Genomic DNA, 13,343 nt, shown 5'->3' with positions numbered 1-13,343 from the left:
GAGCAACCAAAACAAACAGAAAAAGAAGTTGTTAATATATTAAAACAGTCAAGTCGTCGAAATGTTTCAACCACACGCAGCAAGGCTTCCCGACCGGGTAAGCAAAACGGTAATAGTGGCCAAAGTTTTTGAGCAAACGCAGGTCGGTCGGCCTTTTGGGGTTTTGATGTGGCAAGATGGTGCAAAATGTAATGAAGAGCCGACGGCCGGCGGGCTTTAGTGATGTAAATGCGACAAGCGAGCGGCGCGCCGCTAACTTTGCGGCCGACGTTGCGCGGCGCGATTGTGGAGTGTCGCCTTTCATCCCGCCGCGGACAAAGAGCGAGCGCGGCCGGCGTGACAAGGGAATTGGAGCCACTTTTTAAAATGGAGATGAGCGCGCCGTGGGTGCGGCGAGCGGCCGGACGCGGGGGGGGAAGCCCGCCGGGGGCCGCGGCGGGCGGCAGATTAAACGGATCCCCCGTTCAAAAGCTTCCCATGCAATCTCCCGAGCGGAGGTGACGACAGCTTTGCTTCACGTTGTCACGTCAGAGCCGTTGAACAATCTGCGATGCGCTTTCTCGTCAGGGAACAGTAGCGGTCGGCCCGATCGCACAGAAACGCCGTCGCGGACTCAAGAACGCCCTTTTTTTTCGTCACCTTTGGGTCGAATTGAAAAGACGTGCTCCGTCCGGTTTACGCAGCTTGGCCACCGGGGGGCGCTCGAAGACGGACTCACTCGGCGGCTCTCGGGTGAGCGTCGTTCTTCGCCGAGGATAAAGGACGTCGCGCGCTCAAATGTCAGCGCCACATCCGGGCAAGTTTTGTTGGCCCGCCGCGTACGTTCGGCGTTGCTTTCCGGCAGGATTGCCCAATTGGCCGACGCTCCCTCTACTTTCCTTGGGGTGAGCCCCTCTCGGTCATTTCTCGTATCGACGGGCTCGCCTTCGACTGCGAACTTCGGCAATGACGCCATCGAGTCAGTCAACGCTGCCGCCAGCACGGGGCCCGCAAAGTAACTTGCAAAGGTCGCAACAGTAGCAACTCAACCTGACCCGCGCCTGTTTAGCCAATAAACACCAAGCGCAGTCGAAACGCGATCTTCACACACACACACACACACACACACACACACACACACACACACATCCATGCTCATTATGTCATGTCATGAGAAATCCGGTCTTCCATTTTAGCGGAGACATTGGCAGGTCAGAACAAGCTGTTTATATTCTCGTGCAGGTTGGACCCGCAGCGATGTTTCAAGCATAACATCACCTTCCACTGACCCCTCCTCTAATGGACAAGGTGAATGAGCAGCCAGCACAAGAGAGGGGGCTGAGTAAAGTATGCGCACCCCCCCCCACACACACACACAAACCCTCACGCACTCGGTAGTCAAAATAGCGACATTCACCTGAAGCTGGACACACAATTACGTCCTCTCTTGGTCAATGAAGTGTGACGACGGTTTTTCTGCGCCATTGGTGAGGATGAAAGTACAATGAAGTGTGCGTGTAGAGTTTGTGTGACTGTGTGTGTAAGTGGAATAGAAGTCGCAGAAGGTCAATGCCGGCAATGACGATGCAGCGGCGAAGCGAGGCACGTCCTTTTTTTTTTTTTTTTCCCCCCCGTTGTTTTGTTTCAACTTGTGTTATTCGTCCACAAGCGCGGGTGCGCGCACAAGGGTGCGGATAGCAAGCTGCCAATCCGCTGTAATCCCTCAAACATTCGGGAATTTTCATTTCAAACAAACGCTGCAGCGCCACAAGGCGCGAGGATGCGATGCGATGCACATGCGCGCGCGTGCACACGCGCACACTCACACTCGCTCACACATAAATGCGCAAACGCTCTCAGGGGCACACCAAAAACACAAAGCCACAAACGCACAAGCAGTCGCGCTGGCGCGCGCGCGCACACGCGCTAATGAACAGCGATTTATTTCAACATGAGCGAGGATTTGACTTTTCTGCGTTGTTCCGCCTGGCAGCCCACCGGGGGCGTGGAGTTCCCCCTGGAAGCGTCCCCCGCCCCCGTCAGCCTCCACCCTAGCCGACTACCGGCTTCGAATAGAGACGAGCCGCCACGATGACAAAGGTGGTAAAGATGAGCAATTGATATTGGATGCGGTGGTTTGAAGATGAGGGAGGGGCGGCCGGGGGCCGAGGGGGCAAACGTGGTGCGTCGTGTCGTTATTTAAGTCGAAAGAAATGAAATATCCGGGCGGCGGCCCCAAGTACTGAGCTAAGCCTCTTAGGCCGCAAAAACACAGAGTGTGCATCTTTCCGCACTTTAATTACACCGATGCGCGCACGCACACCCCACGATTCATCGTACACAGCGTGCATACGCACGTGCTGAGAGATGATCTTGGTGGGCTTCCGCCGGCTCACGGCTTCCGGGCAGTGACGCGTTGCTCGCCGACGTCGTCAGATGGCGTCCGTCGCATTTTAGCGTCGGAGCCGATGTGCCGAACGGGAGCGGAAGGCCGCGACCGCCCGCCGCCGTCAAGAGTGGGGTGGGGGTGGGGGTGGGGGTTCTCGCTTGGGCGGCGCCGCCCATTAGCCTAATTGCGGCATTAGCGGGTAGGGTTACACCCCCCGCCTGCACGCCGACTGAGAGGAGAAGAGGTGCGCTTGTGCGCGGGCATTCATGCGTACCGGCCAAACGGCAATTTGGGGCGGCGGTGCACCCCCCAGGGGGTGAGACATTCAAAGCAGGGTGGCAGCGTGACAGTCTGCGGGTATGAATGGCACTCGGACGTGATAAACTTTGCTGTTGTTTTGGCGACTGAATGCCTGGCACTGACGATGAACAAAGGAGAGAGGGTGTCCCCTTTCTGTCCGGATGTCCGAGGGGGTGCGAGGCTTCAATTGTTCAGGAAAGACCGGCAGAGAAAGTCTAACGATAGGAGATTCATTTTGTTGAAACGTCTCAGATTGGCATTTTCAAACGGCCTTAACGTTTGAAAAACTGCTTTTGTGGACGCGTGTGAGGTAGAGGGGGTGCACCAAATCTTTCAGGATATGAAAGGGGGCTCGCGGTCGAACGAGATTTTCCAATCATGAGTCTCGAACAGGTCTTTCGCATCTGCGGTCTTGGACTTTTTGTCATTTGCGAAAGGGGCCTTCAAATATTTGGCGAAGGCCGGTCGTGACGGCTTGTGCTCAGGAGAGATTGCTCCAGTGCGGTCCAAGCAATTATCGGTGCGTGTCAGCAAACGATTGCCAACGGCGGTGCGCCCGCCCGGCCTCAGATTGAAAGTAGAACGGCAGTCCGGTATGGTCATTAGATTGTCATCTGAGTAAGATGTCGTATGAATGTGTCATGTTTGTCTAAATGGTTTCGGGGGTGCGCCAACAGGCACTCGGAGCGAAACGGAGGTTTAACTTGCCGAGTAAAAACAGTTATGGAGGCGTCTGTTCCATCGACGCCGGCCCAACCGGTCGGTCCGCTCGGAAGTTCGCGTTTGGAATTCCGCAGTCGGCGTGCTGATTAATTGGGGGCGGCTGTTTAGAAAAAGAAAAAGGGGGGGGGGGGGCAAAGCGGCGGCGGCGGCGCGCTCTTGTCACGCGCTCAACACAGCAGCTTAGCCGAGACTCGCGGCTGTCAACACGGCCAGATAGCATCTACACAGAGGATGAACTTTCCCTGTTTGGGGCTTAACTGATAAACCGCACGCGCGCACGCAAACACACGCGCGGCGATAACTCCCTGACGGGTGTCAAGTGCAGGTGAACGGCCACCTGCCCGCCGCACTTGCGAAAGAACGGGACGGCCCCCCCCCCCCCCCCCCCCCCGAGAGGGCCGAAAAGCAGAGCGCTCGCCACCACGACGTCAAAAGTCGGCTCGGCGCGCAACGATGCTCTCGGCGGTTATTGGTTGGTTCGACCCGACGGCCCATCGCTCGCGTCGGCCTTGACGCAACATCGGAGCAAACGAGGAAGGACGGCGCAGCCCGAGGCGGCGAGGCGGCATTTGCAAGCCCTTTGTCAGTCTCAAGCAGCACTCTTAGCATTGTTTTGGTGTGACTAATCCACAACGGAGGTTCTAATTGAAAGCGCGAGGCTTTTAGCCACGTTTTCACAGCGCCGCCGTTTCCCCCCTCTACGGTGCACCCCGCCGTATCGTCTGACAGGAAAGCGTGGCCCCGGGGGCGTGCGCTCGCGACGAGGCGTCGCACTTGCGTTTGTTGTCTTTTAAAAGCCTCCGACAAGGCAAATGGACGCCGCCGACACTCGCCTTCAAGCTTGAATCATCCATGCCGAGTTGTCAAGTCAACGAATTGACGAGTCGATTCATCGGTTCAACCCCAACTGGGTAATGAATTCACCCGAATTGATCGATGGATGCTTTTGCCGACGCTGTTGTTAAAACGAAACAAAAAAAAAAAAAAGTTCCCCTTCCCACTCCGCCGACCCCCACGAAGCCGGCGGAGAAGCCGAGAAGATCTGAAGGAGTCGGAAAGCCCTCGCTCGCCGCCCGGACTCAAACGTCTTCCAAAGTTAATTAAAATGTGGAATAAATATGAAGAACAACAAAAAAACAAGTTATTGAATTGGGAAGCCTTTGATAGATTTACCCCCCCCCCCCCCACCCTTTCTCGCAGCCCCCCTCATCCAAACGGGCGAATAATGCAAAGTAAGATTTAATAAGACCTTTTCATACGGAGACTACAAAGCACTTATTTGCATGAAAGTGCAAATCAGCGTCACGGCGAAGGCGGCGTCGCCTCTAAGCCGCTTGATGTGCGCTTGCGAGTATTTGCTGAGTATTGTTTCACGCCGCCGCTTGACGGGTGTCAAGGTGATTACGCCAAAAGATCCGCCACCATCGCCGCCGCCGCGTCGAGCGGCGAAAAAAAAAACGCTTCAGACAGCCTCCACAAAAAGCCGTCAAATGTTTGTTTTACTGGGAGGGGAAGAAGGATGAGAAGCCTTCAAACATTCTGACACGCGCCCGACTTCTGCGCACAAACGCAAAGTAATAATCAGTAGGAGAAGAGTCATTTCAAAATTAAAAAAAAAACACCTGAAACCCGCCCCGCGGAAACTTTTGACAGTCCGCTCTCGTTGTCAACAAAGTGGAAAACAATTTCAAAGCAGCATTCTTGGAAGGAGAGAAAGACAAAATGCATCGTCGGTCAGACGCTTCAAAGTGTCTCTTTGACCGTTTGGACAATTTGGACCGTCTTGTTTTTATTGGTGATCATCTCGTGCCAAAAATGGAATGAAATCAATTCCAAACTACTTGCAAATATTGACGAAATGGTGCGCTAAAATCTTTGGAATGTCGCCGCAATCATTCAAATCCTGACGAGCGTTTGATGGACAGGCAGCCGGGATGGAGGAAAAAAAAAAAAAAAAAGAAGTGAAAGTTTCAGAAACAATCAATCAAGCGCGCCCTTGCGAGCTGCGTATTTGTGTGCGGCCTTTGGAGAATGCCGATGATGAAGACAAGCTTTTGGCCCGTCTTTGACCTGACACAGGGGTCGAAATTTTGCATCCGCCGACACCCGGACACCCCCCCCCCCCGCCCCCCCCCCCCGCACGTGCGCCGCCATGCCCTGAGACTCTGCTAGCAAATAAACACTTTAAGACCGTTTAATGCCGCATGCTGTCAACAACGCACGGCGGCACAAGGACGTGACCGGCGAGACCAGCCCCCCACCCCGCCCCCACCCCCCGCGCCCTCGCCGACCGCATGTAATCATCACGCCGCCGAATGACTGCGGCCCGAGGGAGCGCCGCTCGCCTTGAAGGGCGAGCTGTGTTGCTGCTGCGGGAGCTAGCGGGTTAATTGTTGCCCCGCCCCCTTTGTCTAATTACCGCTTATCCGACTGCTCCTTTGCACACACGCAGAGCGCGCGCGCGCGTGCGCGCGGATGGCATTTACGTGGAGCTCGCTTGTGATGACAGCACCAATCTATAGAATTGCCCCACCTGCATGTGCAGGTGAGCTGGCGTGCGCGCAACATCGAGCAGGTGACCCCATCAATCTAAACGGGCTGTCATTCAACCACGCGGGCGCCCGTCGCCATGGCAACCCCGCAGCCCCCCCCCGGGGGGCTGGGATGCGCGCGCTCGCTGGGAGGGAGGATGAAGAGGAAGAAGAGGTTAGGTGAGAGGTCCCGCGTGCCAATGAGATAAGAGCTCACGCTTGCATTTGGACTGACAGGCCAACACGCAAGTTTGTGCGCGCCTGTCACAAAAAAAAAAAAAAACAACATCAGCCGAATGTTGCCTCATCTGGAAAAAACTCTAATCAGTCATGTTCCAATTTTGCCCGTGATTGACAGGTCGTACAGGAAGTCAGTCATCTACGCAAAAGGATTGCACAATAGCATAGTGGGATTGTGATGTCGATTATGGGCGGGGGGGGGGGGTTAGTCGGGACCGATTGGACTTTCTTCAAATGTCACCAACATCTGTTTCATATTTATAGCGGCGGCGGCGATGCCCCCCCCCCCGCCAAAGATTCTATCGCCGCCTCGGATTACCGCCATGCATAATTTATGAGACTAATCTTTCGCCAAAGGCAAACCTTTGAAAGGACGAAAGATGATGATGGCAACATTAAAAAAAAATCATCATCATCATTTTAGGAGCTGATTTTGATGATGCTGTCGCCTGTGGATTAGATGAGAAACAATTGGGGGGGGGGGGGGAAACATTTAGTGTTTGGAGTAGAGAAAGTTCTTTTGTCAATGTCTATCTTTAATTCCAAACAATCGAGAAAAAAATAAAGATCAGGATAAGAAGGTTAGGATAGAAAAATGATGGTCGAATATAGGATGACGATGCTGCTGTTTTGTTGACCAATTTTTGGCAAAATACTTGATGAATATTATTTCTGTTGACTGATTCCGATTTTCGGTGAGGTCATCGGCAGGATGCCCCGATGTCAATCACGGTAGGAATAATCGTGGCTCTTGGCGGGTAAAACTGCCGAAATATTTGAACATACATCAATAGAGATTTTTTTTTTTTTTAAATCGGGATCAAACTTTGCTGATGATTTTCGGTGCGCCCACGAACAGTCGGACCCGATTTACATGAGATAAAAGGCGATTGGAGATTTTGCTCTTTGAAAGAAATTGCGCTGGTCCGAGTTGAGCTTGTTTGGACTCGTTGGGCCGGCTGAGTTGACATTTTTGCATCCAAATAATTTTGCGAGAGTACAATTTTTTTTTGCTGGTGGTCATGAACAGGATTACGTGCTGCCGTTCAGATAAGAAACAATTAGGGATCTCGGCCCCTTCTTCAAAAAGGTCCGAGATAAACTCATTAGCGCTGGTGCTGTTTAGCCCGTCTGACTTGACATTTTTTCCCAGCCTTTGGCGCCCATTTTGGATGGCCTGGCTTTTATTATTCGGCTGTTTTTTTTTTCCCGCCGTCTTTAAATCACGCTCCTTAATCCTCGCAGAGGGTTGGGGTGGGGGGGGGGGGTGCAGCGCTTTTTAATTCACCGATTATGCGATAAGTGCGCCGAGTCGAGCGTCGCCGGCCTCCGACGAGGAGCAGGGAAAAGAAAAAAAAAAAAACGATTTACACGTAGATGAATCGTGCTTACAAGATGGAACCCGGGGCGTCTAAATTTCCTATCTGTCACTCCCCCCCCCCCTTCCATTGGTTCATGTTTTCCCAACCTCCTCCCTCCCTCCCCCATTACCCTTGCTGATTGCAATCTTGAAGCGCCATTGGGCCCACTGCTTCTGCACTTTTTAATCTGCCTTTAATCCCATAGATTTTAAATATTCCCCGGCTCCCGGAGACTGCAGGCAATTAACTGCCCTTCTGATGCTCTCCTTATCACTCGCCTCCTTGTATCTCTCTGAAGCAGCCTGGAGACACTGCCAGGCCTGACAAATAATACCCACATTTGCGGCGGGGGCCGGAGGGGAGCGCGCGCGAGAGCGGCGGCGGCGCACGCGCGCGCGCGCGCCATCGCCGCATTCTAAACAGGTGTTTGGTAAACATATCATACCGAGGAGCAAACGTGCCCACGGACAATCCCCCCCCCCCCCAGGCGGGGAGTCGCGAGCGTGTGTTTGCCCTCCGAGCCGAGACAAAAGATGGGCCCGGCGCTCAAAAACGCACCGCCCCTCGTGGCGCTCCGGCTAAATATTAGAAACGCTTCCACAGCGCAATTCCATTCACACGTGTCCGCTCGGACGATATGATCGGAGATCGATTGACGAATCGGCGACGCGAAAGGTGTTTCACGTTTCCAGCCCTTAAAGTCTACGCACAAACGTAAGCCGATTCGGAGTCGGTGACCGGTTTGGTAGGTCACAAAAATGTTGATCGGGGTGTTCAAAGTCAAAGATGTTTGGAAACGTCTTTGCTTCAACATTCAACTTGAAAGATGCGCCGACTTGGCTCAATTAGGGCAGCCCAGAGTTGCGAGCAAACACGGTGATGCTGCATTTCGCTGTTATGCGGCGAAGTCAGCCTGAGTGTCAAAATCCCCAAAAACCAAACAACAACAACAACGTTTTTTTAGCAACTTTTGTACGATGCTTTTGTTTACTCCGTAAGCCGTTAGGCTGCACACCAACAATAACACAGCTAGCAGCTGCTCAATGCTAACTCTCAGTGAGCCGCAATGTAGCGCGCCCCCCATAAAAAAAACAATGGCGGCGAGCTGTCACAATTGGAATTCAAATGCTAAAGCCAAGCTAGCCGTGCACAATTTTTTTTGCAAGGAGCCTCGATTGTTCCACACGTCACACAAACAACACGCGCGCTACGACAAAAGAAGGCAAAACACGCCGCAGTCGCTCTGCAGCCGCAGCATTGGATTACACACGCGCCCATTAAAAATCGCATTCAATTAGCCGCCCGGAGATTGCAGAGGCGGCGGCAACGGCGGCCCGGCTAATGAACGAGGTCGTCAAAACGCTGATTGCAAACGCAAACGCGGCGGGATAATTAAGAAAATAAATGTACGCTTCAGCTTCGAGCGTGCGCCACCTTGCCGACGATCTTTTTTTTTTTTTTTTTAATCACCCGACAACAACACATCACAGGATTGGAAGCCAACGGCTTCCAGTCATCGACAAATGATTTCTGACATCATCACGGAGACACACTGACACACACGCACACGCGATAAAACATTTGCGTGTTGATGCATGCCTTTAAGGGGCGTGGCCTAGCAAGTGAGGTCAGGAACTTGGAGCCTTTTTTTGGATCGACAGCTCCTGGATGTCTGTGTGTTTCGGGAGGTTAATCTAAAGCAGAGAATATGGGCTTTTGCAGGGAGTTTGGAGGGGGGGGGGGGGCGGTCGGTGGCTCAGCCTCCCGACGGCGGGCCGTGCCAGGCCGGACGGAGGCCAAGCACCCCCAATCTCATCCTGTTAAGACCCCCCGATTTCACACGCCGCTGCCGCCCCCGCACGGCGTACAAGAAAGTCGAAAGACAAAGTGGTCGCAGGTCAGCCATTTCGTGTCCCGTTCAATCAAGCCCTCGTTATCGAGAAGCTGATGGCGGCTGGTGGAGATCAAGGGGGCTGGGGGAAGGGGGGGGGGGGGAGCGTTCGGGGCTAAGCCAACATGCGCCCCCCACCCCCGCCCCCCGCCCCAACCCCGTCACAACCTACACCCCCGCATACACACGCACACACGATGCGAATCCTCCTCCCCTGGTTTCCGTGGCGACTGCTAAGCCCGAAGTTACGGTAAAGCTGGTGCGCCACTGAGCCCAGGGCAGGATTTGTGACAGAGAAATCACATCAGCCTATGCTGATTAACAATTCCATTCCACTCTGAGATTTAGAGGGGGGGGGAAAAAAAACTATCTTACATTTGGCTTTTTAATAGGAACGATCGCTATCTCAAATTGAGTCCCTGCAAACTTTAATAAAGGCTACAGGGTTGAGTGGCATTTTGCATGCTGATTTAGGCCCGATTGGCGGCTTTTGATGAGGGGGGGGGAAGGGGTTGAACTGCGAGGGGGGGGGCGCCACTATGTAAAGCGGTGCTTCCAGCGCTTTTCCACATCGCCGCTTCAAATGCGCGAGGATAAGAACATGAAAAAAAAAAATAGCACTTCCATCTGCAATCTTGGGATTTCTCTCTCGCCGGCTGCCTGCTGCCTCGCCAGCCGCACAAATGATTGACTGCCGAATATGAATAAATGCAATAGAATGAAGAAGAAGAAGCGGGAGAAGAGAGAGTTGCGAATAAAAGAAGTCCTCTGCCGGACTTTTTTCCTCTGGAGGTGAGAAGAAGAAAGAAGCCGAGGCAGAATGGGATTCGTGTCCAATATTCGGCGCGCGCAGAAAGGACCACGGGCGCTACACGCCGCCTCGCGCGTGTTTCGGCTGAGGATCGAGGGGCCTGATAATAAAAATATAATCAGAAGAAAAAAAAAAAACACTTATCCCCCCCCCCAAAACCACCGACAGCCCCCCGCAAATCTACATCAGCATTAAAACTATTTATAGCCAGAGTTCAGCTTAATGGGATAATCAGCTGTATTTGTAAAGATATTGGATAATCCCAAATAGTTGATACGGGCACACAGATTTAAAACATTTTCATTAGAGGAGGGGGTCCGGAGGGCAGGGGCGGGGGCGGGCTTTTTTAAACGTCACTCAGCTCGCCGCTAAAGCCTCCCGAGACAATAGAAGAGGAGGCGTAATTCCGAAGGCGCTGGCCAAACGTTGAAAAGGGGGCGGGGGGGGGGGGGGGATTCCACTTTGGGGCTCGGCCGGGTTGTGCAATTTAAGGCCCGGGGGCCATTTGCGGCCCGCAGCAGAAGATGCTCAAAAAAAGCCAAAAAGCGGCCGAAGTGGGGGGGGGGGGGGGGGGGGGCCTCCAGGAAAAGAAAGGACTCGGAGGAGCAGCGGCGGAAGAAGGACAAAAAAGGAAAAAAAAAGCAGCGGCCACGACCCGGAAGAGTTTTGCGCAAAGCCACGGATACGTGGGCCCGATCCCTCGCTGGCTCGATGAGGACGAGAAGGTTGCGGAGCGGCGGCCCGGGGGCCCGCCCGGCCGATAAGATGCTATCGGCCGGCCCCTAAGCACTGGAAAGCCACTTTGGCGGACGACTGCGGCCATTAGCGTGAAAAGTCAAAGATAGCGGATGAATAGCGAGCGGCGGCCGCATCGATCCCGGCGCCGGCTTCGCCCTTCTCCCGTCGATACTCGCGCGCCGCGCGAGCCGTCGGCGTGTTTTGTGGCCCTGCCGCCGCCGGCCATGCGCGCGCGCGGGCGGGCGCTATCTTGGCTTCCGCAGGCAGGCCCATCCTTTAAGAGCGGCGCGCTTATCTCCTGATGTTATTCAATTGTTGCGGGAGACAATCTGGGCCATTAGTCCACCATGTTAAATAATGCATCCGCCTTATCTCGGCCACGTACGCGCGCTCGGGCGCGCGAGCGTTTTTAACGTCATTAGCAACCAAGGCGGCAGAAAAGGCAACAAACAGCCAAGGAGCCTTCTAATGAAGCCTGCGTTATCTGCCTTTTATGAGAAAGGACAACAAGAAGCGGAAAGGCCAGATAAAAATGCATCCGCAGGTCTGATCGATACGGGGGGGCCAAGATGCGTCGCTATGAGACTCCGGGAAAGGGGGGGAGGGGGGGGACCTCAAGCCAGGAGCGAACGGCGAGATAACCGCCGCGTCTTCAGTCACCGATTTACACGCGCCGTTGCACCGCCGCTTATCAGCGAGCACGGCCACCGCCGAGCCTTAAAAATTCTGCTTCCGTTTCACAAAAATCAAATTGCGCGAGGTAATGAAGGCCGCCAAATGGATCCGCGCTCATTCTCGCCGGCCGTTTCAAAAAAAAAGAGAATGGTTATCGTACGCCAGCGCAGCAAAAGCTCCGTCGTCGCTCACGCGCGAGCGGGACCCGTCGGCACTTTTGGCTTTACGAGCTCCCTGCCGACAAGACCCCGAGTTTGCTCATTTGAAGCGGGCTCGCCTCAAGCCCGGTTTGACCACAAAGTCTTGGGTCAAAGGTCAAAGTTTCATATTAGGAGACTGCCGTTCAGGCTTTTGAGGCGGGTACTGGGGGTGCCATCTTTGTAACTTTTCCACCCAAACGCGTACCTTCGCCCCGGCACCCCCGCTGACATTTGGCCAGCGCGTGAGGACGAGGCAAACAAAGAGCAAGTTGAGCCCTCGCAAGGATGGACTGGCATCCATCTTGCAAAACGCGGCTGCCAAGGTTCTCCTCGCAGCAGCTTTTTGGCAGAGCGGCCATCTGGCCGGCCTTTCTCCATGGCGCGGTCACGCGGCGAGTTCGCCCGCGAGCGAGCTCTCGCCGCCCGGTCCCCGCCGGGCTTCTCCAAAATCGGAGGGCCCGAGCGGGAGCCGGCGCTAATCCGAGCGCCGACCGGAGCTCAGTGTAATCACACGGCTAATTCACAGGCGGCCGGCGGCGAGGCGATCCGTGACGGGCGTTTTTTGTGCGGCTAAGAATGAGCTCCCCTCGCGAGGCGCGAGGTGGAGCGGGAGTGGGGGGGGACGGGGGGGGGGGGGGGGGGCTCGGCCGGCACGTGGCGAGATGCGACGGCGGGAGATGAACGGCGGAGCCGGAAATGTCGGGAGCGCCCTACAAAATGGGGAGGATCTGTTTTTTTTTTTTTGAGGGGGGGGCGCCGTGACTTGATCAGGAGCCCCGATGAAAGGCTCCTCGTTCATTTGGAGAAGAAAGAAAGGCTTTTTGTCCTCTCAGGACTGCCGCCTTGGGAGACGTGTTGCGTCTGAGCTCGGCGCGACAGTCCTCGTACGCCAAATGGACAAAAGTGGCGGGCGGGGTGGCCTCGGAGCGACCGCGGCGTCCATTTCTGACCCCTTCCGACTGTACGCCGGGAACACGCAGGGAGACGACGACTTGATCAAAGAGAGCTCCGGCAAGGCCCACTTGTATGCCTTTGCTCTGGAGGTATTAAACACACACACACACACGCACACACGCAGCAGATGAACACAATGCCACCAAATTGGACCCCCACCAAAACTGTTGGTGGCACCTGGCTGCATGGAGACATGTTCCCTCTTGTTCTGCCATAGCAACCCTCTCCAGTGTGTAACTGAACACACACACACACACACACACACGCGCTCGCCGTGGCTTTGGTTGCAATGCATTGAGAAGGGGGGGGGGTGCGTATTACCTGTTTTAGTGTGGTGGCCAAGCTTGGGGGAGGAGGAAGGGAGGTGGCTGCGAAGGGGGGGGGGGGGTTGTGCAAAATTAAGCCGGCTGCCTGACGTTTTGCCAACATTAAACACACACACACACACTCTTCCAAAAAAAATGTCTTTTGTTCATGCCTGCCTCTCATTTCCTTTTAATCCTGCAGCCCCAATGCAAGTGTGTGTACTTCTTGCAGACAATGAGTGTGTG

The 13,343-nt window shown here is 54.5% G+C and overlaps 1 protein-coding gene across 12 annotated transcripts in view; it reads right to left on the bottom strand.

Annotated features, from left to right (window-relative positions):
- LOC147186445 (uncharacterized) overlaps window positions 1-13,343 on the bottom strand; it is a 56,088-nt gene that overhangs the window by 26,493 nt on the left and 16,252 nt on the right. Inside the window, exon 1 of one of the 12 annotated variants that reach the window (XR_015099139.1) lies at window positions 3,377-3,768. The exons of 10 other annotated variants lie outside the window; for them this stretch is intronic. The gene's annotated coding sequence lies outside the window, so the exon portion shown is untranslated. Of the gene's footprint in view, window positions 1-1,396; window positions 1,557-3,376; window positions 3,769-13,343 lie in introns of those variants that run through there. One more of the 12 variants, XR_015099138.1, reaches the window with a different exon arrangement.

This window comes from Hippocampus guttulatus, chromosome 22 (assembly GCF_054856545.1).
Source record: "Hippocampus guttulatus isolate MCC_2025c chromosome 22, RoL_Hgut_1.0, whole genome shotgun sequence".
NCBI classification, from domain to species: domain Eukaryota; kingdom Metazoa; phylum Chordata; class Actinopteri; order Syngnathiformes; family Syngnathidae; genus Hippocampus; species Hippocampus guttulatus.
The sequence above is the reverse complement of the archived record's forward strand: the minus strand, read 5'-3'. Positions and strand labels throughout refer to the sequence as shown.